Source organism: Heterocephalus glaber, unplaced genomic scaffold, assembly GCF_053883595.1.
Source record: "Heterocephalus glaber isolate CG9 unplaced genomic scaffold, H.glaber_assembly_v1.0 deba00001428, whole genome shotgun sequence".
Taxonomy (NCBI): Eukaryota; Metazoa; Chordata; class Mammalia; order Rodentia; family Bathyergidae; genus Heterocephalus; species Heterocephalus glaber.
In genome coordinates, this window is record NW_028258293.1 from 34,274,576 (window position 1) to 34,297,234 (window position 22,659).

General features: G+C 38.9%; 1 protein-coding gene and 1 pseudogene across 17 annotated transcripts in view; one reads left to right on the plus strand and one right to left on the minus strand.

Moving 5' to 3' along the window:
* Positions 1–22,659, minus strand: part of Tenm4 (teneurin transmembrane protein 4) — a 2,854,999-nt gene that overhangs the window by 1,133,892 nt on the left and 1,698,448 nt on the right. The window lies entirely within an intron of this gene.
* On the plus strand, positions 7,848–9,347 carry LOC101697111 (putative RNA-binding protein 46 pseudogene; annotated as a pseudogene).

The following is a 22,659-nucleotide window of genomic DNA, read 5'->3' on the forward strand; positions in this document are numbered from 1 at the left end:
TGAGTAAAAATTGGAATAATACCTGGGACCAAATATGCAGATAATTAGGGAAAGAGCATTGTAGGAAGAGCAAGAATAAATTAAAAGCCCCAAGTGAGGGGGAGACGGCATGATCAAGATAGAGCAGCAAATCCAGAATGCCTAGAGAGTGACTGTAGAAAAAAAATCTCAGAAGGCAGAGGGTATCTGGGAGGCAGGGGGCTGGTGTATCTAAGATGTTGTAGGTCATATATGAGTTGGTATTGAGAGTTTCAAATGGGAGAGGGACCAGCAGTGAAGGGTTTGTAGATAAGTTATAGGGAATCAAGATCTGAAACAGGTGATTCTGGCTTAAACTAGGGTTGTGAGTTGTGGTCGAATTCTAGATATATGTTATTGGCCAAACCAGTAGAATTTGTTGATGACTGGATATGGGATGTGAGCAAAAGAGGTCAGACAAGCATGGGTGCTATGACTTTGACCAGAGACACTGAGAAGGGAGCAAAGCAGGTTTGGTGGTAAAGTAGGTATAATTTGGGATATGTAAAATCCAAGATGATTTTGTGATTTTAAGGGGGATATTGCATAAGTGGTTAGATTTATGAATGCAGAATTGAAGGGAGAGGTCTGGGCTAGAGACTTGAATTTGACAGTCATCAGCTGTAGATGTCATTTAAAATTGAGATTCAGTGAGGCCATGGAAGGATGCAGTACAGAGAAAGAAGAGCTTCTAGATGCCAGCACTGCAAGGGACAAAGATTTTAGAAGGCAAGGGAGACCCAGCAAAAGAGTAGGATTACAGGAGGCTGTGCAGAGGAATTAAGGGGTTGAGTTTAATTTCCATGAATGTCAACAGCTGAGATCATTCAGATGAGTATGTGTCCTCTACCTCCCCATGGGCCAGGTGCTTTGGTTCCGTTCCCTTAGTCCTCACAAAGTACTGACAAGGAAGCTATTCTTACCCCAATTTTACAGTAGAGGAACTAAGATGCAAAGACATTAAATATGTAGCATAACTGTCCAAGAATACACAATGGGAAATGGAGGAAACAGGACCTAAAATTAAGTCCATTTCTTCTTCTTTGCAGATAAAGAGTGAAAAGAGGCACAAATAGTTCCTGTGTCCCCACAGACTGGTATTTTGACATTAATATCTCAGATATCCTGCCTGGCATGTTTACATCTTGGTTCTCACTTCAGCCTCACAACATTCCCCACAATCAGAGTGATTAGCTCTGTGCTTCTACTGAGGCAACTGAGATACAGAAAGCTTTAGTAACCAGCCCAAGGCCTCACAGCTAGTGGAGTCAGTATGGAAACAGGCCTCTGTGGCTACCAAGCAGCCTCTCCATTACTCCTTCCTCCTGCTGGGTGCATAGAGAAATAGACACGATTGTGAACCTCCCTCTGTACCCTGGCTGAGAGATCAAGGACTGCATGAGGTGCCAGTAAATGTGTCTGAGTATGCCACCCTCTGCCATTCATTCTGCCCTTTTCTTTGCTCACCCAAGGCTCTGACTCTGCTAGAAATTGTTCCTCACTGTTGTGGCCCCTGAACAGATGCAGCAAGGCAGAAACTGTGTCTTATCTTCCAGGACTTTGAGACAGCTGATTTGTTAATTGGGACATGCATTCACAAAAGCACTATGACTTCATGCCAGCTAAATTATCTGACATTCACAATCCAAATTAGAGATTCAAGACACATGACTAGCATGGGAGGAGGGATGTGCTCTTACCTATCATGATACACAACATGGAGTCTCCTGTATGGATGGGAAGCAAAGGAAAGTGACTCTGTGACTACTACTTATAGATCAGCTACAAGGTTCCAGACTACTGTAAATGAATATGGGGGCATGAGACAAATGAAATGGGAAAAACAGATGCTAATCCTCAAGTTACCAATGAAGAAAGTAATACCTGCTTACCCATGGTTTCACATGCCAACGCCAATTACCCACAGTCAACTGTGGTCTAAAAACACTAAGGAGAAAATTCTAGAGACAAATAATCCGCAAGTTTGGCATGCCACACCTTAATTAGTAGTCTAATGAACTCTTGTACTGATCTGCTCCCCAAGCTCACGTAACTCATCCCTCTCTCCAGCAAATCTATGCTGTATGCTGTGTATGCCACTTGCCCTTTGGTCACTTAGGAATCCTCTCAGTTATAGCTCTGCTGCAGTAGCACAGTGCGTGCCTTCTAGCAGCTCTTATTTTACTTAATAATGGACCAAAAGCACAAGAGTAGTGATGCTGGCAATTCTGATATGCCAAAGAGAAGCTGTAAAGGGCTTCCTTTAAGTGAAAAGGTAAAAGTTCTCAACTTACTGAGGCAAAAAATATTCATATGCTGAGTTTGCTAAGATTTATGGTAGGAACAAATCTTCTATCCATGAAATTGTGAAAAAGGAAAAAGAAATTCAGTTTTGCTGTCACACCTCAAACTCTAAAGTTACAGCCACAATGCATAATAAGTGCTTGGTTAAGATGGAAATGACATTAAATCTGTGTATGTGTATAGAGGAAAGAACAGCACATGGGATTTGGCACTAAACACAGATGAGGGTGGACTGTGATCAGTGAAGAAAAGTTGAATGAAACATATTTTTCAAGGTTATATGACTAGTAAGTGGCAGTCTAAGGGACTAGATGCAATTCTTCCTAAAAGCACATGCCCTAGAACAATAGAATTATTTTCATTTTATTTAAACTTATTTTTCTCTTAATAGTGAATAAATGGGATATAAAGAACCTGATATTCTCAGAATCTATTGTAGTGATAGAAGCATTTTAGGAAGAATTAGAAAGAACTGAAAGGCTCTTTATAGCAAAACTTTTCTGCCAGTACTTTGCAAAGAAATCTGAGAATTTTGGGCAAATGCAGATTCTGAGAGGCCTGGGCAGGAGCTTGCTCTTTTTCATTCTTATTTTAATGCCTTCAATTCTTAATTTCCCCATATGAAAATTTCTCCCATATGGCAATGAAACAGACCTTACCTCATGGGGTGGTTATGAAGATTAAATGAAGTAATGCATAAAAGGCACTTAGCATAGTGCCTGACAACAAAGAAGGGCTCCATAAATGGTAGCTATTTTTATTTTTTAATAAAGCAGGTTGTTTGTTTTACCAGATCAAAGGGTCCAGAAAGGTTTTTTTTCTAAGGCTGCTCACAGTGACTGGAGCAGAAACGAGGGTAGCATTATTATTGGCCCCTGGGGTTGCCTTTTGGGCTGCCACATCCCAGTGATTCCAGCTTCAAGAAGGCATTGAGAAAAGAAAAGGCAGAGATTTAGAGGATGTCAGGGATTTAGAAATTTTCTGGATTACTCTAACCTGTCCTTCGACAGACTAAGGAGCCAAGAGCCGAGGGGAGCACTTTATGTTCCCTGCTGGTTGGTGACACTGTAACATAGAACCCAAGACTTGTGATCCTCAGATTTGTGCTCTTGTGATATTGTTTAATTATCATTTAATACTGCTGAAGTTGTTGAAAATAGAACATCAAATTGCAGATCTGCCCTCTCTTTTCTTCACTTTGTTTTATAATTCCCATTTGGGGACACAACAACAATAGAACAGAAAATTCTGAATCTGGAGGCTTCACTTGATTTAATTTATGGTAAATGCAAGGCATAAACAAGCACAGCAACTTAAAAATAAACCTCCTGATGTGGCTATAGTATTTTTATTTAGCTTGGTTTTCTTTTCTTCTCCACCCTAAGGATGAAGTAAATGTCAACCTGAATTGCACTGGAACAGATACATACTGAAATTGAAGATGCTATACATTGTAAACGCGCTCCAAATTTCCTGATACTGTATAAGTAAAGGTGTGATGAGAAAGGCTATAAATAACAAACAAAAGCAAGTTTCAAGGGTGGTTTGAATTTATTTGTTCATCTGCTCATTCACTTATTCAGCAAAAAGTGACTAAACATTTACTTTGTGCCAAGTTCAATGCTGAGCACTGGAGAGCTAGATATAGATAGGACTTGGCTTATTATTATTGTAGTCATTGTCATAATCATCATCATCATTATTAGTCAGCATTCCATTACTGTAGCAAAATACCTGAGATAAACAACTTGAAGGAATAAAGGTTTATTTTGGCACATAGTTTCAGAGATTTCAGTTGATGGTAACATGTCCCTGCTGCTTTGGGCCTGTGGTAGTATGATATATCATGGCAGGGATGTGTAGCAAAGGATGCCTTTTTACACATGGTAGCCAAGAAGGAGAGAGACAGAGACAGAGACAGAGACAGAGACTGAGGGAGAGAGGGGGAGAGAGGGAGGGAGGGAGAGAGAGAGAGGGAGAGAGGAGTAGAGAGAGGTCTCAATGACCTTTTTTCCACTGGCCCCATTTACCACAGGCTGGGGCTACACCTTCAACACATGTGCCTTTGAGGGGGTATTCATTTTCCAGAGTTGCTTTCCAAAGGTTGGGAACAAAGAATGGCAGTGGTCAGTGAGTTCAGAGAATCTAATGCAAACGTTTGCTCAAGTATTTGCCAGCAGAGTGATTTAGGAAGCTACTCTTAAACTCCTCAATCATTCCAAATACTGTTCTATAAAACTATTAAACCAATAAAAGGTTGTTTTAGGATGAAATATGATTATTAAGCAGAGCCTGACCAATGGGAAGTACTCAATTAAGGGCAGCTGGCACTTGAGCCAAGCCAACTTCTCTGTGGAGGATTGCATGTGCCCATGATGAGGCACAAGAGAAAACAGGGATAACAAGAAAACAACGAGCCTAAGTTAGTGCCACAAGGGAAGGATGGAGAAGTCGTGTGAGTGGACGAAGATGGGGCCTCCTGGGTACGAAGAAGTCACAGCTGCTAACTCATGCTGCTCTGAAAGGATGTGGAGCTACAAGCTTTAAGCAAAGACAAACAGTTCAGAACCCAGTGTTAGATGGATAGGTCTGGGGCTCCAGGATGACATTGCCCTTTCCCCTATCAGCACCATGAGCACTCACACAGTGCCATTCATAGAGCACCTGCCACGTGCAGGTCTTAGCCATTGTTTCACTTCATCCTCACAATAATGCCTGTGAGGTATGTACTGTTCTGATTGCTGTTTTACAGAACAGAAAACTGAATTTGAGAACATTTAAGCAATTTTCCATGTCATTGCTAAACATAGTAAGTGTCAAAGTCAGGACTCTCTGAATGGCAGTGACTGCACCTTTAAACCTGACTCTAGTCTCCATGGCAACAAAACCTGGTACTTCTCAGGTGAGTTGAGATGTGCTGAGACAGGGTAAGGGCTGACTGCTACCAAGCTATCACTCTCTGTACCATAAGGTGTAATATAATTTCCTATAAAATCAGAGACACTGCACTTTACAGCTCTAGAGGGCACAGGCACTTCACAGTTATATAGTCAAATTTTTTTTTTCAACAATTTTCTGGCAAATGTTAGAAGGGACATAATTTGCTCTTTTTTTCTGTGTTAGGCACCTGTACCTAAGGTACCAAAGGTGCATGCTGGATCTAAGGCTTCTGTTATGAGAAGCTGTACTATACCATGATCTCTTCACTCCAGCTATACCCAATTGGCCACATAGGACTGGCTGGCTAATGACAGCCATAGCCTGAAAGCCTGTGAAGACCAAAGGTATAGTGAGACCTTCCGTTGGACAGTGATTGGGCACCTCATTAAGCTCCCTTTCTTGGTGTTAGATTGGGAGGGAGGGAGGAAAGGAAGTCGAGGGAGGCAAAGAGGGAGGCAGAGAGGGAGAAAGGGAGGGAGAGAGAGTGAGAGAGAGACAGGCAGACAGATAGAGACTGATATTTTATTATCTGTGGCTGCAGAATCAAATAGTTTAGAGACATAAATTATCCCAACACCACTCTGGTGCCATGGCTCAGTTTGCTGGACCAAACAAAGTTATGAGCTCAGATCTCTCTGAAGAGATCTCTTCTTCTTTCCCCTAGGATTAATGTTGTTTTTGAATCTCAAGCCTCCAGATGTCTCCTCTTTGTTCTTTGTTGCTTCCTCTCATTTTAGCCTAAGCCTTAGACTGGAGAATTCAGTCTTCCTTGTGTCTCATGCATAACCCAGCCCAGCCTTCCACAGATAGCATAGCCCACATAAAGTGTGTTACAGATGTCTACACTAATAAAGTTTCTTTGTCTGACTTTCGTCCTCACTTAGCTCTCTACTGAAGACTTCAAGGATGATAGAGAACATAGTTTTCCAAGATTCTTTTTCTAAGACAAAAATGAGGCACAGGTAGGTTAGCTCACTTGTAAAGACACATTTGATATCAGGCAAAATGGCTCCCCACTCCTTTGCTCCTCTGTAGTATGCTGTGGCTTCCCCCACTAAATTGGCTGGTCTTTCTCATCTCATCTTTAGCAAGACTCAAAGGAGAAAACAAATTTATGCTTTCTTGTTCCTGAAATTAGCACATTCATTTCCATGAAGTCTATCATTCTGTGGGTCCAGTTTTTCTTCTCTCTCTAGATTTTTCTGTCATCATCAGAGTGCCTGACCAAATGCCTCCTTCAGCATAGTGAGGAACCTGTAGTGGAACCCAAGGTGGCCCAGTTGGGCCCTTAGCTTCTTGTACTAACTTTTGTCATGAAAACAGTAAAATTGATACAGTATAACCAATGTAGTTTCTTTTTAGGTGATGATCATTTCCACATGTACCACCTTGCCAATCAATTCATTCAGGTACTCAGTAAATATTTGCTTTTGGTCAGATCTGGTAGGAGGCACTGAGAACACACGTGAAATAAAATGGAGACAAACTAGGTTTCGGAGACGTTGATGAAGCTGCTCTCTGTGAAAGAACAGGATTTATCTGCTGAGGAAATGAGGTGAAGAAAGAAAAGGGAAAGCCAATGTGGAGGTGACAGCTGTGTCTTGCAGGCTGGGCTGGGCTTCTCCCCAGGACCCTGTGAAGCTAGAAGCCATATGAGGGCTGGAATGGATGTTTTACTTGTGGAAACTGGGGAAGGAGCCTGATGCTTAGCAAAGCAGCAAGGACAACACTGATTGTGAACAACCTGGAGTGGAAAGAAGGGAGCCCTTTCCAGACTGCACTTTCAAAGGAAAGGGGAGCCTTGGCCAGGCTACTCAACTGGTGACCTGGGAGACCCACCAGACATCTGAACAGATCAGAGCCGGACAGAGCTCTGCAGCAAAGGTGAGTGGGGTGAGAAGCGAAGGCCACGGGACAGGCCATGTACCTCTGCCTGGGGAACACTGCCTGCAGGACAGGTGACAAACCAGCTGCATCAAGGATGACTGGAAAGACTCTGGCCAGAGAAGGGGAGGGCATTGTGTAAAGCTGTCAAGACATGAGAATGCAGAGACACTAGGAGCATTTCTTGTGTCTGCAAAGTGGGTTGCAGGGAGAAGATGGCTATAAAGGTGGACATGGTGGTGCCTGGTAATGGGGCTTAAGGAAGAACAGCAGGGCTGCTACTGACAGTTTAGGATAACAATTTTGAGTTTCTAGCCAGATGAAGTCATGTGCTGAGAGTGTAAACAATCCCATGATTTGGGCTGAAGAAATTCAGTTTACGGGAAACAATGAGGCTTTGAGGTGTAATGAACCAATGACTGGGAGAAGTGAGCAAAAATCCTGACTGCACCAGGCCACCCAGACTGGCCTCTGCTGGGAGCCAAGCAGAGGAAGGGCTAATGCGAGCCCCTCTTCCCTGTAGCAACCCCTGCTCCAACTCACCAGCCCAGAAAGGTGGCAGGGGTTTGTGGTCATTAGTCTCAGGGATTTAAGATCAATCTTTGAAGACCCAAAGGGGAACAATAGCCATAGATAAATAAAATATGAATGCAAAAAAAAATGGATGCAGTGAAGTTCAAACTCAGAATGAAGTAGCATTGCTTGCTTTGCTGGAAAAGACTGGTTACAACATGGTTCAAGAAAATGGAAAGAGAAAAAATAAAAAAGAAAATGGAAAGAGAAAAAATAAAAAAGAAAATGGAAAGAGAAAAAATAAAAAAGAAAATGGAAAGAGAAAAAATAAAAAAGAAAATGGAAAGAGAAAAAATAAAAAAAGAAAATGGAAAGAGAAAAAATAAAAAAGAAAATGGAAAGAGAAAATTTGGTGGTCCTCCACCAGGTTGGGAAGGTCCACTTTCACCTACAGGCTGTGAAGTTTTTGTAGCATATATGAAGTTTTTGCAGTATGTATGAAGATAAATTGGTTACTGTACTGGAAAGAGCTGGGAAGATGTATGAATTTTTGCATATGATGGAATTTAGTGGTGAAAATAGTTATGCTTTTGAGATGTACACTACAAATGGAAGAAGTCCAGTTGGGCACCAGAATTCTTAATAATTATGAGATTCGACCAGAGAAGTTTATTGGTGTGTGGGTGAGCTTGGATAACTGCACATTATTTACTGGTGCTATTCCAAAGGAAAAGAAGAAATCTGGGATGGAATGAAGAAAGTTACAGGAGTTATAGATGTCATTGTTTAATCCTGGTGCAACTGATTAGACCAAAAGTCGTGGTTCTGCTTTTGTTGAATGTAACTGTCACATAGCTGCTGCAATGGTCAGGAGCAAATTAGTCCCAGGAGCATTCAGGCTGTGGGGCGACACCATTCAGGTGAGCCAGGCTGATCCCAAGAAAGAGCTTGACAAGGAAACCATGCGAAGAATTAAAGGTCTATGTGAGAAATTTAATGATCTCAACTACAGAGGAAACAAAGCAGAATTCAATAAATTCAAACCTGGTGCAGTTGAACAAGTAAAAAATACTTTCATTCACTTTTTCAACTAAGAAGATGCAGAGGCTGCTATGACTGTTATGAATGGAAAATGCATTTTTTGGAGCAAATATTGAGGTAACACTGGAAAAACCAGTAAATAAAGATACTTGGTGACAGCATCTTAGTGGTTGGATTAGCTTCAATTCTGAAAACCTGATTGTGTATGCTAACAACAAAGAGAGCCACCCCAAACCTTAGGCAAGTCACCAATTCTTCCTGCTCATCTCAATGGGCAGCATAGCCCAAGCCCACTGAAACTGAAAGATGCATTTATCCCTTTTTTGGGAATAAAGCTTACTGCAATTATTTTGTATTCTTTAAAATCAATCATTCTAATTCTACAGTAATGCATTTGGGTAATTATTGCAACCAAAATAAATGGGCATCACCAGAATATTATTTATATTCAATGAACAGTCAGGATGGGAATGTACTGTTGGTGTACAAAGTAGTTACCCATGATACTCCAAATGGGTCCCAGAATAACGTTATGCTGGGGAAATTTTATACTACACTAGAAGATGTGAAGGAACTGGTAATCCAGTTTACTTCATTTGGAGAGGGAGCACAATCTCTTCAGCTTGGACCTGTGTAGAAGAATTTGAATACAATAAGCAGGTCCTTTCTGATGTTGCTTGAACTTATTCTCTTGCAGTTTATCTTATTCCTATTGGCTAAACATAAGTTCCATGATAACATTAAGTTTATGCTTATTTGTTATAGGCCTTCTTTATGATACCAAGACAATATTAAAGAGAAAATAACTCTCTACCTGTATATTGAATGACCTGATTACTCTCCTTCTCTTCTTAGAAACACTCTAACTTTTATGAGTAACTGTTTTATAGTCATTGCCATACCTTTGACTTATTTTACACTAAAGAACATAATTGAGTTTTTTGAAAGTACAAGATTTACTAATTTTGTCTTTAATATACACACATATAATTATTATAGTTAATGAAGTAGGAAATTACGGGTGCATATGATAAATGTATACTGTGGAACAATAATACTTCAAATATAATTGTTTTTTAATACTTTGGTTTAATTTCAGATATTTTTCTATACCACAAGTTGATAATAGTCTCTTCAGATTTATTTTATAAAGATGAACCATTTTAGGGCTGGGTATTTAGCTCAGTGGTTTCGCCACCTGCTGCGCAACCGCAAGGGCCTGAGTTTGATCCCTGGTACAAAAAAAAAAAAAAGATGATCCATTTTACTGTTTTGTGGTACTAGTAGGACTCTTTAACATTAAATTGGTATGTGGAGTTATTTAAATGTTTCTATTAGCATTTAAATAATGAAATATTGGAAGTTAGTTTATGCCAAATATTTCTAAAGTTCAAGAGTAAATATTTCTGTTGGTTTGATGCCTAAGACAGTTTTTTTTTAAAGCAACTATGAATTGGTATTTTTAAAGTCTTTTTTTCATGAACTACCACTTCATGTTAAAACCCAATTTAAAAGAAGCTTCTTTGTGGAACAAGAAAAATCAGAGATTTTCTTTTTCTATGTTAAAAAACATCCAAGAGTGCATTCTAGTAAGATCTCTGAAGCCTTGTGTCAGTGAAGGAAAACATTAATATTTTACTTGATGAAATTATTAGGGTTTGCATCACAGTGAACTTGGTAGTAATCTTTACTACCAATATAGGATCATCAAGATTTTGAATGTTAAAACATTATGTTAAAATGTGATGATAACTTTAGGGCTTTGTCTCTTTTAGTGTCCATAAAGATGTACAGTGGAATTGTTCATGTATTTATTTATAGACTATAGTTTCTGTTGCAGCTCGATAGTGTTTCCCCTGTTAGTGCTACCCTCTCTTCTGGGAGTCCCATTGAGCTTCCTTATACTTCAAAGTCTTTTTATCCAAGCTGCCCCTTGTCACCAACACTATCACTTGCTAATGGCAGCCATATTGGACAATGACTATGTATATCCAATCAGGCCTTATTTTACAGAAAATCTGTAACATTAGTATGAAAATTACTTTGTGTAAAGCATGTAAATCAAAATATTGTTTTATTTTAGAATTGGTTTGCATATTTGACTTTAAAAATAATATATTCCACTGTACTAACCATAAGCTATAATTCAGGATAGCAGAGTAGTAGAATTTATAAAAATTCAATGTTTCAAAAATTATTTAGTATTTAGCAAACTGCTATTCTTTTTAAACTTTTAGAATTTTCTTGTAATTCTTGAGTGGGTGATAGATCCCAGGAGTTTGATATTTTTTGTGTAACTACTTTGCAAAATATTTACAAATATTAAGCCACTTGAAAACAATAGTTATACTTAGGTTTGATAACCAAAGATCACTATTTGTATTGGAGATTGGAATGGTTATATATTAGGTAGAAAGAAATGATGAGACCAGAAGATTAAGATGCAAATTTTATGCAACACTAAAGACAACACAATCTATTTTTGTGACCCTTGAAAATAGTTATAAATATTTTAGTTAATAATTGTTACAGAAATAAATGCTAATTTTGCTGTTAACATATTTTTAAGGTTTTTATGGTATGCTTCATTTGTGGTTTTGATATTTACCATATTTGAATAAAAAGTGTTATGGTTTCTTGTGTTGAAATCATGGGTTGTTTAATTCTTATACTTCAATTTGAATTCTTTGACATAAAATACATAAAAAGAAAAGAAATCCCAACGATCCCATCACAGGGCCTAATGAGGACACCCACAACTGGTACAGGTGGCCATTGGACTCACTCTTTGGACTAGTGCATGAGTGTTATGTGGTGCAGGGTGGGTGGCTTATGAATGTCTTATTGGACCACAGGAGTATATGCTGTCTCTGGACATGAGCTCTCTTACTGGGACAGGGAGACAATCTAGAGTGTTCTCTCCCCATCCCAAGCAACACGGAACATGGAAGTCACCTTTGACCTGGCCCACAGCATGTTTTGAGTCATACATTTACTAGGGAATATATTATGTGCCATACTTGGTGGTAAAGACTTTCTTATCAGTTGAGTCCCTTATTCCTCTCAATAGCCCTGAATGGTTATTAATATAGTTCATTATCACTGTTATCTCTCAGCCATTAGATGTGGCATCCAGATGGCAGGTGAATTAGTCCAATAATGGGTCAGAAAAACAAGATTTGAACTCAGGAAAATCTAACGCTTCACATTTCTTTATTAGCACTAAAGTAAGCTTGAAGATTGAGTAGTTTTGAGTGTAATAAAGGAAGGGATAACAAAGGTTCTTGCCCTGCAGCCCATCACTAACTAGAGGAGAGACAGGCATGCAGATACCTAATTGCAGTGTACCACAGTGACCCTTACAATTCCAGAGACAGGTACTGTTATATCCCACATTTTCTACATTAGAAAACTGAGGTACAGAGAAGTTAACTGAGTCACAGAGCTCGAAAGTGGAGAGCAGATTCCAGCCACTTGGCTCCTGATCACAGGACAACACTAAGCTCTGACCTAGAGCTGGTGATGTGAAGTCATTCCCTACTCCACGACCTGTAGCCCTTGGACAGTTGTTGTCACCTGGGGCGACTTTTCCTCTGATGATATTTGGCAAAGTCCAGAGACGTATATTAACTGTTAGGACTGGGAGACAGGGTGCTACTGGAATTTAGTCAACAAAGATCAATGATGGTGTGAAATAGGCAATGATGCACAGTACAGTTGCCAAAACAATGGATGATCCACCCCAAAACATCAACAGCACTGTGGTGGAGAAACCTTGGTCCAGGGGAGCACCCCTGAGGCTGCTCTGAGGGTGGCTTGTCAGATCTGCTTGATGGGGAGCTCTCTTGTGCCTAGCACTGAGCTGGAATTCATCAAGGATCTGTAAAGGTATGTGGCACACAGAAATGTGTGAGTGAATAAATAAATGATGCAATTTGGGTTGTCTGTATCATACGATTCTGGCCATTATTCATTCATTCCTAGAGGAATGATTTTTAAAATGATTTGCAAAATGAGCCAGAAATCACTGTTCCCAAGCTCCTGTCCAATAGGAGGGGCAGCAGAGGAGCAGGCATGACTAAGGACCAAGGCAGAAAGGAGAGGTGAGGAGAGCATATCCTGAGGTGGGAGAGATAATGAAGATAGCCCAGACAGCCTGTGCAAATCAGGCAGTGGGTTGAGAGCTATCAGGCACATCTGGATTTCAGTTTGGGTGTTTCAAATGTGTGAACCCAATTAACATTTGGAATGAGGAGAGGGAGGAACATCCCTCTCCCTACTTTGCTGCGCTCTGGCACAGACCAGTTTTCCTGCCTCCTCCTGATCATGGGGATTTAAGATTGGAGGAACAAACAAGAAATTCCAACTGAAGACTAATTAATTAAGGGCCTGGATAAATTACAATGCTATCTATTCCTCAATTATAGTAATTATTTCATCTGTTTGTAGTACAATGATTTCCCTTTTCTTTGACTGGTTTCTGAGTCCTCCCTTAAGTACTCTCTATACTTTCGTGTTGGTGGGTTTTTTTGCCACTACATCTGCCTGGGGAGAAACAGACAAGGTATTAAATTACGAATAAGTGCTGACCCACAAAGCATCAAGGTTGCAAGTGCCCGATGACCTATTTCATTTTGCATGGAGGTAAACTGAGTCTTAAAAGGCAGAAGGATTTCCTCAATAAAACAGAATCTTGGGCTGGTGACTTGAACTTTCAGGACCCAGCTCACATTCAGATCCATTGGCACCTTAATATTTCTAAAGTGTGCATTTCACTTTTGCACATAGTAAGCATGTAATACACAGCCATCTGTGAACTGATGCTAAGAATTTATTCCTTCATTAAATACAAAACATTCTTTTTAAAAGATCTGAACCTCTAATGGCTATTTTCGGCTACATTTTCTGCTACATGTTGGCTGCATCCCTTCAAGACACAGAAATGCTTAGGGAAGAGAACCACAGATGAGTAGAGCTTTCTTCTTTCTCCTATTCAGAATTAATTTTCATCTCTAAATTTAGAGAAATGACAGGTGGTGCATGGCAGTTCCCTCTGGATTTCTTTCCATAAAGAGGCAGAGTGACTCCAAAGAAAATAAGGCTCTGGGAAGGGGGCCTCTGCTATTACTGCATCTGGCCTTGGGCAAGTTATCCAGAACTGGTGCCGCAGCTTCTTCTGAAAACTTGCCCATGCTAACAACCACCTTATGTGACTTTTGTCAGGATTGAGTGTGACAACTTAGCCACAGTCCAGACCCCAGTGCACGCGCAGAGTAGGGTTCAATGAACACCATTCACAAAAGCCTTTCAAGGGTCTTAAAGAAATGTGACAGTGAATTTTGTCTCCAGAGGATAATTGGTAAATGTAACTTCTGATGAACAAGGAGAGAAAGCAGGTTGAAGGCTATGATTTTGCAAAACATTTGAGGCTAGGGCCGGGGAGTTAGCTCAGTGGTTTTGCCGCCTGCCTCACAAGCACCAGGTCCCGAGTTCAATCCCTGGTATGCCCCTCACCAAAATAAATAAATAAATTGAGGCTAATATTGAAAAGAAACATTGAATTGGGCTCCCTAGTCTTAATTAAATAATGATCATGTTATAACAGCCTCTGCTGACATAGGGCTCATGCTTGTAATAACTCATTTAATCCATGGCATGAAGTTGCTACTAATATCCTCTTTTCATAGAAAAAGAAAGTACAGCCTGGTGAATTGCAGTGCACAACTTAGACACACAGGAAGGTGCAGGAGCTACCGTGAGAACTCAGCCCCTCTGATGCTGCTGCTCTAGAGCAACCCACAGGAGGTGTCAGGATGATGCGCCTGATCCAAGTCCAGCATCATCAACCTTCCATGCACCCCACAGGCTGTCTCCTGAGAGAGAAACTACACAAAAAAGGGGCAACCTCTGTCCTTCTCAAGGAAAGTAAGATTCTTCTGCAACACGGGAAGAGCAAACCACAGGGCCCGTATTTGTATTGCTGGGTGAGGAGGCAAGTTTGCGTGGAAAGGACCCTGTCCCCTGTGTGGTGAGGTCAGCATAACTCTATGCAAATCAGAGGAGGGTTTGAGATTTTCACTTTGAATGGAAACGGACAGCAAGGAGCTTGCTTCCCTTAAACTAAGTATCACCTTCCCACCTTTCTTTTATTATTAGTTGGGACCTCTTTGATTACTATACTTATATTTTAATAATAAATTAATGAGTGGATAGATGTGTATATGTGTACATGCACTTGTATATATTATAGATACATTTTTCTGAGTTTTAAGCCACATATGATCAATATAGAAAATTATAAACTGTGGAAATACAAGAAACAGCAGAGCAAAATTATCCTAATCAGCTCAATGTACTACTGCACTTTCAAACTTAGATCAGCTTTATATTATGCTAAAAGTAGGAAAGGGACTAATATTGTCTTTAGTAGTCATTAAGGGTACTAAAAGACATTAAATCTGTGAAATCTCAATCCCTAGAGTAGCAGTGAGAGGTAGATTACATCCTCCATTTTTTAAGGTGTGGAAATTGAGTTACAAAGAGAGTCTGCAACATTGTCAAGGTGACATAACTAATAAATGGCAAAGGTAGGACTTGAACACTTACTCCAGCTCCTGTCATTTTAGCTACAAGTTTCCACTGTCTCTCTTGGGGTTCCTGAGAGCACTGCCTGAATTTAGAGAAGTTTGAGCTCAAATTCCCTCACACTTATACTAGCTGTGCAAACATGGACAAAGTGTTTAATTTCTTTTAGTCTGTGACATTATCAATTAAAAATAGAATCTGCTGCCTTAAAACAATTTCATAATACATGCAGATTAAAGAATAAAGGTTGGCAAAGTATAACATAAAAAGGACATTATTTTGGAGGGAACTGAGTGTTGTTTTGTGGTTAATAATTCTGCGCTTGGACTGAGAGAACCTGTCTACACCAGGCAAGTAACTAGGCAGGCTAGATGAAGTGGCTTGGAAGCAACACATGGCAACTCATCCCCCTCAATCATGTCTTCTTTGGTGCTAGAAAAGGAAGAAGTCGTCCTTGGAAATGTAAAACACGTGGCAGCAAATTATGACAGCCTTCAACATAGGCACTGCAGTGTGGCGTACAGATCAAAGTGAGCCATCTGCAAGTGAACCTGCGGGGAAAATTGGGCCCACAATCCCAGCCATTATGATGATATTGCTGTGTGCAGTGATGGCTCTTAATTACCATGTACTGTTCTTTTCATATTCTGGAAATGAATTGAATGAACCACAAAATGCATTTCAAAAGACAGTCAATCTCTGGTGAGAATAGAAACCTCCTTTATCTTGGTACAAAGAGGCCTGCTTTTCACAAACGTGGTAAGAGCAGGATGGGATGATGATTCTCTTACGGTGGGTGGATTGCTGATTAGAAAATGAGCATGATTTGTTTGTGTTGTGTGTATGCTTGTATGGGAGTGAAGGAAAAATAAGTGAGCAGGAATTTCCAGCTTGGCTGATTCTTTTTCTTCACCAAAGAATATTAAAGGGGATCCCACACTTGATGCCCTGTGACTGTGGAAACAACAGCTCTTTGTCTGGATTTCTTTTTGTAAAGAAATGAGAGGGGATTGGGAGTGGTTGATATTCTATAAAGTGGCAGCGGCAAGCTTAAGCAAGAAATCTCCGCATGGGTGTGCTGTGTCCTGTGAGACATTCCAAGAGAAAAGAGTTTTACGTCTATGAAGTTTGGAAAGAAAAATATTGACCTGCTGAAAGAATGTCAAATCCAACTCCTTTAGACCTTTGGAAGGACCTAAAACAAAGAAACTATTTTGTTTTTGTTAAATTTTACTGCAATTTTCTAATTCCAATATATATTTTGTAAACACAATTAATTATTTTTTTAACAACTACACACTTGCAGTGTATGAGTCATATCACACTCCCAGAAATCAGAGCTCCTGAAATTCATTCCCAGCTTTGATACTGTGACAGTAAATATTAATTGTCAACTTAATAGGGATGGAAGGTGCCTATGGGATTAGTAAAGCACACTCTGGGTGTTTCTGTGATTGTCTTGGGGGTGCGGCCTTGAGTAGTGTGCCTGGTCCCTGGCCTTTCCTATATGTCATGGTTTCCCTGCTCTACTTTCCAGCTGCCATGAACTAATTTTCTCTGCTCTACTGTATCCTTCTGCCATGATTTTGTGCCTTGCAGCCAGAAATTCATGGACTGAATCCTCTTAAACCATGAGCCAAATGAAATGCTTACTCCTTTAAATTGTGTCAGGTATTATGTCTCAGTGATAGGTAAGCTGACTAATACAGACACTAACTTGGCATGTGATACTAGGGAAGAGATTCTTTGCTTTACTATGGTCATCTAGCAAATAAAGATGGTCCTTTTAAGCTTGACTTAGAACATCACGCTGCATAAATGGATTTTCTGATAACATCAAAACTTTCAACAGTAAGTATTACATTAATTGCTATGGCGAATGTTTGATTTTCTCCAAAATTCATATGTTGCAGCCTAACCTGAAAGGTGATGCTATTAGGAGGCTAGGGAGTTTACTAAGTGAATAGCTTATGAAGACTTTGCTCTTTTATAGGACCCTTCTAAAATAGGCCTAAGGGTATCTATTTGCCACTTTACCATGTCAGGATACAGGAAGTAGGTACCATCTATAAAGCAGAGATTCAGTTTTCACTAGAGACTGAATCTATTGGTACAATGACTTAGAACTTCTTAGCCTTCAGAACTGTAAGCAGTAAATTTCTGACATTTATAAATTATCCAGTCTAAGATATTTTGTTATAGCAGCCCAAACAAACTTGAATGTAACATGCTATTGCTCTTAGTAGCTGTATGATCATAAGAAAGCCTTTATTTCAATATCATGTGAAAGTTTCTTTAGTCATTGTAGCAGCTGATTAATACAATGATGTTAATATACTAATCTCTTAGAGACTTTTGTCTCTGTCTATAAAATGTGGATAATTATTAATTCATTGAAGGGTTGCTATAAAATCACTTACAAAATAGCCAAGTTTAAGCATAGCAGAGTCATAAAAATAGTTGATTCATTTTGACTTCTTATGATTTCAAAGATATAGCATTAAAACATGTCTATAATGAGTAATCTGAAATTATTCTCTGAGCTTTTATAAATTTTAAGTAATTAAAAATAACACTAGCAATGAGGATTATGCTTTATTTTCCACGCCGTGAGAATCCTTATAAGTACTTTCTATATCATTTTTTTCTGCCTAGAGAAGTTAAGCAACGAATTTAAGAAATCTTATGCCCACAATCTTGAACTTATCATGCAACTTTACCCTGCTATATACTTCAAAGAAATTATAATCTATTTCTCAGCTTGAACATTCTCTACCTCTCCTTTATTTGGTAGTATGGGGCCTTCATTGGAAAGTTGGTTCCCCAAGAGGCAGGAAGTCATCCAGAGTACCTGTTTTCCTTCATGAATATTTATAGTCCAGGGAGAAGTGACTGCTGGCAGTTCTAAGCCCTCCTCATAAATCCTCATGCAGTGGCTGTTTTGCCCACAGACAGTTGCAGATTGGATTGGACAAGGAAAAACTGAGCTTGAGAAAGGATCTTTTAAAGCTGTATAATCAGATTATGATAATTTCATGAAAACCCACTTCAAAAAGCCAACATATGTCATTAGTTCATGTATCTCCTAATTATTTCATGAGAGTTATTCCAGGAAGGAATGATAAAAAAAATTCTAGCTTGAGAGAGCTTTGTAGTGAGATGTGTACACAGCCAGACACAGTGTATGGTATTGGCATACAGGGTCACATTTGCATTCAGGGCTTATTTGAGACAGGTCCCTGAAAATGTCAAAGGAGATGGCTACCTTAAAAGATTGATACTAGTAATGAACAATAATTTCTCTTAGTTACTACCATAGTAAAAATATTTAATGCTAAGCAAGTACTTGCCAAGAGGGAAAAAAAAGTTACTCAAGGCACATGAAGTTCACCAATGTTTTCCTTGGAAGGATTCCATACATGTCAGAATCCCGTCTGAATCACTGGGAAAGGCAGCTTCTATAACTGCCAGTGTCCAAATCCCTTGCTCTCTCTGGATCCTCCATCTGGCATCTGGCTGGAGGCACCACCTTCCCTTGCTCTTTGCTGCCACAATGCTGAGGGTTACACCAGGTAAGCCAGCAGAACTAGCTAAGGACTGTGTTCCCGAACAAGTGTTTTTCAAACTATTGACTCAATTCCCTTCTCACACCCACTCCCTCAGCCGAGGTGTCATCCTGTTTCCTTCCAGCTGGTAGCATGTTTCCCCCATTTTTAAGTAGCTGAAAAAACATCAAAAGAAAACTGATCTTTCATGACATGTGAGAATTTCATGAAATTCAAATTTCATTGTGTATAAATAAAACATAATTGGGACACAGCCATGTTCATTCGTGTATTGTCTATGGCTGATTTTGTGCTGCAGTCATAGAGAGTTGAATAATTGTGATCGAGAACATGTGGTCTGTGAATTCCAAAATATTCACTCTCTGGCCTTTGATTATTCCTTAGAAGCATTGCTAGTGCCTGCTCACTGTTCTCCATGTCTCGAGCTCTACACCTTTCAGAACTTTTCCACAGTGCACTCATAAAGGTCTGACTGACACTCAACCTTGATATTGCTGATCCTGTATTTAGGAACCTGCAATGAGGGATGGGGATGTAGTTCTGATAGAACTAGAATGTTTGAGGCCCAGGGTTCTATCCTCAGCACCACATAAATAGTCAACCAATCAATCATTGGAATAATGTCGTTCCAGTCCATATTACAAAAAGGCTACTTTTCAAGGCACTTTATATTTTGATGCCCCCTGCCTTTTCAAGTTCACTTAACACACTCCCTGCCTCCACTGATACTGCAAGTTTTCCAGATATGCCATTTCCTATTTGTTCTTCTGTTTTGACAATCTCCATCAGGTTACCCATTTCTGTATTTACCTAATTGATGCCTACTTATCATTTCACTGAACTCATGGGAGTCCTTTCCAGTGACCCTTCTCTGGCCCCTCCCCTCTGTGGGTATTTCCCCACCTAAAATATTTCTGTTCCACTTCCTATCTTTTTTTTTTCTTAAACCGTGTGCCCTAATATGTTGTAACTATGGATACCATGAACATGTTCTTAAGGACTCATTTTATATTCTATCTCAAGGCTGAACTGCATACCTGGATTATTAGATATAATCAGTGACTATTGAGTAACTGATGTTTTATTTCATTGAAAATCTTCTATTCATATTTTAAGACTTCATCAAACAATTTCATCCTAATATGTATATTCTCTGGTCATCTCCATTGGTCTATCCCCAAAATAGTCATATTTGCCTCTAGGAATAGACCATAAGGGATAAGACAGAGTACCTACTATAAGTAATATATTTCATCAACAAAAGACACACAGAGATAGTCTCTCAAAGTTTCAGTAAACATTGCATTTTTTCTAAATTTTACTTATATCAGTTCTTTCTTTTAACAAAACCACTTCTATTAAGCCAATTGGATAAAAGTTCAGTGCCAAGAATAAAATTGTTTCCTAATTTTATAATGTTATTCAGTTAAAATTTAGATTTTTCTCTAGCTAGAGTCTGAGAAATTTTTAAATAAACAGAGTTCCAGAACTCAAGTAATACACTAAAATTATCTCTGGAGCAATTAGTTTCAGTCTTAAAGTTCTGTAATTCCAAAATAAATATCTTGTCTCTCTTTTTTCTTCCTTTCAACCTCTTTGTCTTTAACTTTCTCTTCCCTACCCAGATTCATTTCTGATAAGTTAAATAGGTTGCTTTCAGGTCTTGTACTCTACAACAGATTTTGCTCAAGTCTCAAGTTATAGTAGTAACCACATAAATCAGGTAGATGACTATTTAATAAGCTCGAGAGAACAGAAAAATTACCAGTTGAGCATATAAGGTAGCTATAGCTCATTTAAACTAGAGTTTCGGTCCAAACAACTTTTTGTAAATTAGATGTCTGAGTGCTGAAGTAATTGATCTAATCCAGAAAGAAATGGCTTGCTTTCACATTTTCATGCCAGCAAAGTTCACAAAGTCAAAATCTGCTTCTGGGAATCCATCACTTCTCTGTTTAATTAGCCAGCAAGATGCAAAGCTAAAAGTGTGTGAAGGCTCCTTGAACAGGAATGTACACCTCCACCGTTACACTTCTGAGAATATGTCATGAGTAAATAATCCAAGTGAGGAACACAAATACATGCAGAAGATGTTCAGTCCTACTTTGTTTACACTAATGAAACATTGGAAACCACCTAAATGGCAGTTTAAACAAATTGTGACATATCTATTCACTGAAATATTATATAACCACTAATCAGTATATTTACTATTTTGCTGCATAAAAATTCTCATGATTTGAGACAAAAAGCTGTTATCTAATGTAAATAAATAATGATGTATGATGTGTGTGAAGATACATTGCAAAATTCAAATGCTCCTTTGTTAGAATACCTGGTTTATGGTCACTTTATTGTCTGAATTTTTTCCAATACTGTTGTTTTACTCCATGATTAAAAAAACTTTGAAGTGTGCTTTCAATATATTTTCATTGTCTTTCACTTTTGTTGCTAATATTGAGATTTTGTAGTAATATGTTTGGAATGAATAGAAGAAAAATATAAAAAGATAAAGATTAAAACAGAAAAAATTATATTTTGGAAGGAAAAGACAAAGGGCTGTACCAAATTTATATGGAGGTGAGTTATGGGGACAGTCATTTATCACAGGACCTGAAGATTGGAACAGAATTAAAGATCACCAAACTTACCCCCCATTTCTGTCTGGAATCCTTGTCAAGTACTGTTTATGGTACTTAGAAGTAATGCCACTGTTATGGCTTGTGTTTAGATGTCTTCTCAAACCCTCATGTGGTTATAGGCGGTGATTTTTGGGGTGGCTGAATCTAGAGTGTGTGATGCTGGGATTTAGGATATGATGTTGGAATTGATTCATGGTTCAATGCTACGCTTAAGAGCTCTCCACCCTAGGTGTGGGCATGCTTTCAATACAAGAAACAGAAATTAGGCTGTTGCATTTGCTGCCTTCTGCCTGCCATGAACTGTTTCTCCTCTGTGATGCCCCTTTGCTATCCCACCGTGCCTTAGAGCCAGCTAATTATAGACTGAAATTTGTATAAACTGTGAACCAAGGGCTGGGGATTTAGCTCAGTGGTTCCACCGTCTGCCTCACAAGCGCAAGGACCGGAGTTCGATCCCTGGTACCAAAAACAAACAAACAAACAAACTGTGAACCAAAATAAACCTTTTCTCTTAACTTTAGGTGTCAGTATTTTGTCTCAGCAATGAACAAAGTAACTAAGACAGCCGTTGTGGGGATAAAAAGTATAAAAATAATTAACTTTAGCAGGGCACTGGTAATGAGTACCAGAGAGACTTTTGTTCCTACATGTTGTATAACTTGGTTTGGGTGATGTTTCTTTTGTAAATTTACTGAGCTACAAACTTAAGATTTGTATCTTTTTCTGTACAGATGTAATGCTTCAGTAAAATTTATTTAAAATAAATTAAGTTACACTATAATATGAAACTTATTCAGAGAAAAGACTGATTTAGAATTGGATTTGTAATCATAATGAATGCTGAAACTATATTAAGAACATCAATAGAGAATTGTTTTCATATAGACATCTTAAATAATTCTTTAAAATTTTTATTGTATAATGTGATACTATGTGAAACACTATAATTTATATAAATATGAAAATAATTTTAAAATTAGTAGCATTACTAGTTCTAGCTTAAAATTTTTTAACAGGAATATATCAGAAGTCATAATCATTGATAAGCTCAGAATAGCCAGGGGGTCACCATGGAATTATGGGAAATCTGGTAAAGGACATGACATCTTTGTATCTGTTTACAAACTGTATGGTACATCTCATCACCATCTCTCAGAAGTGAGCCC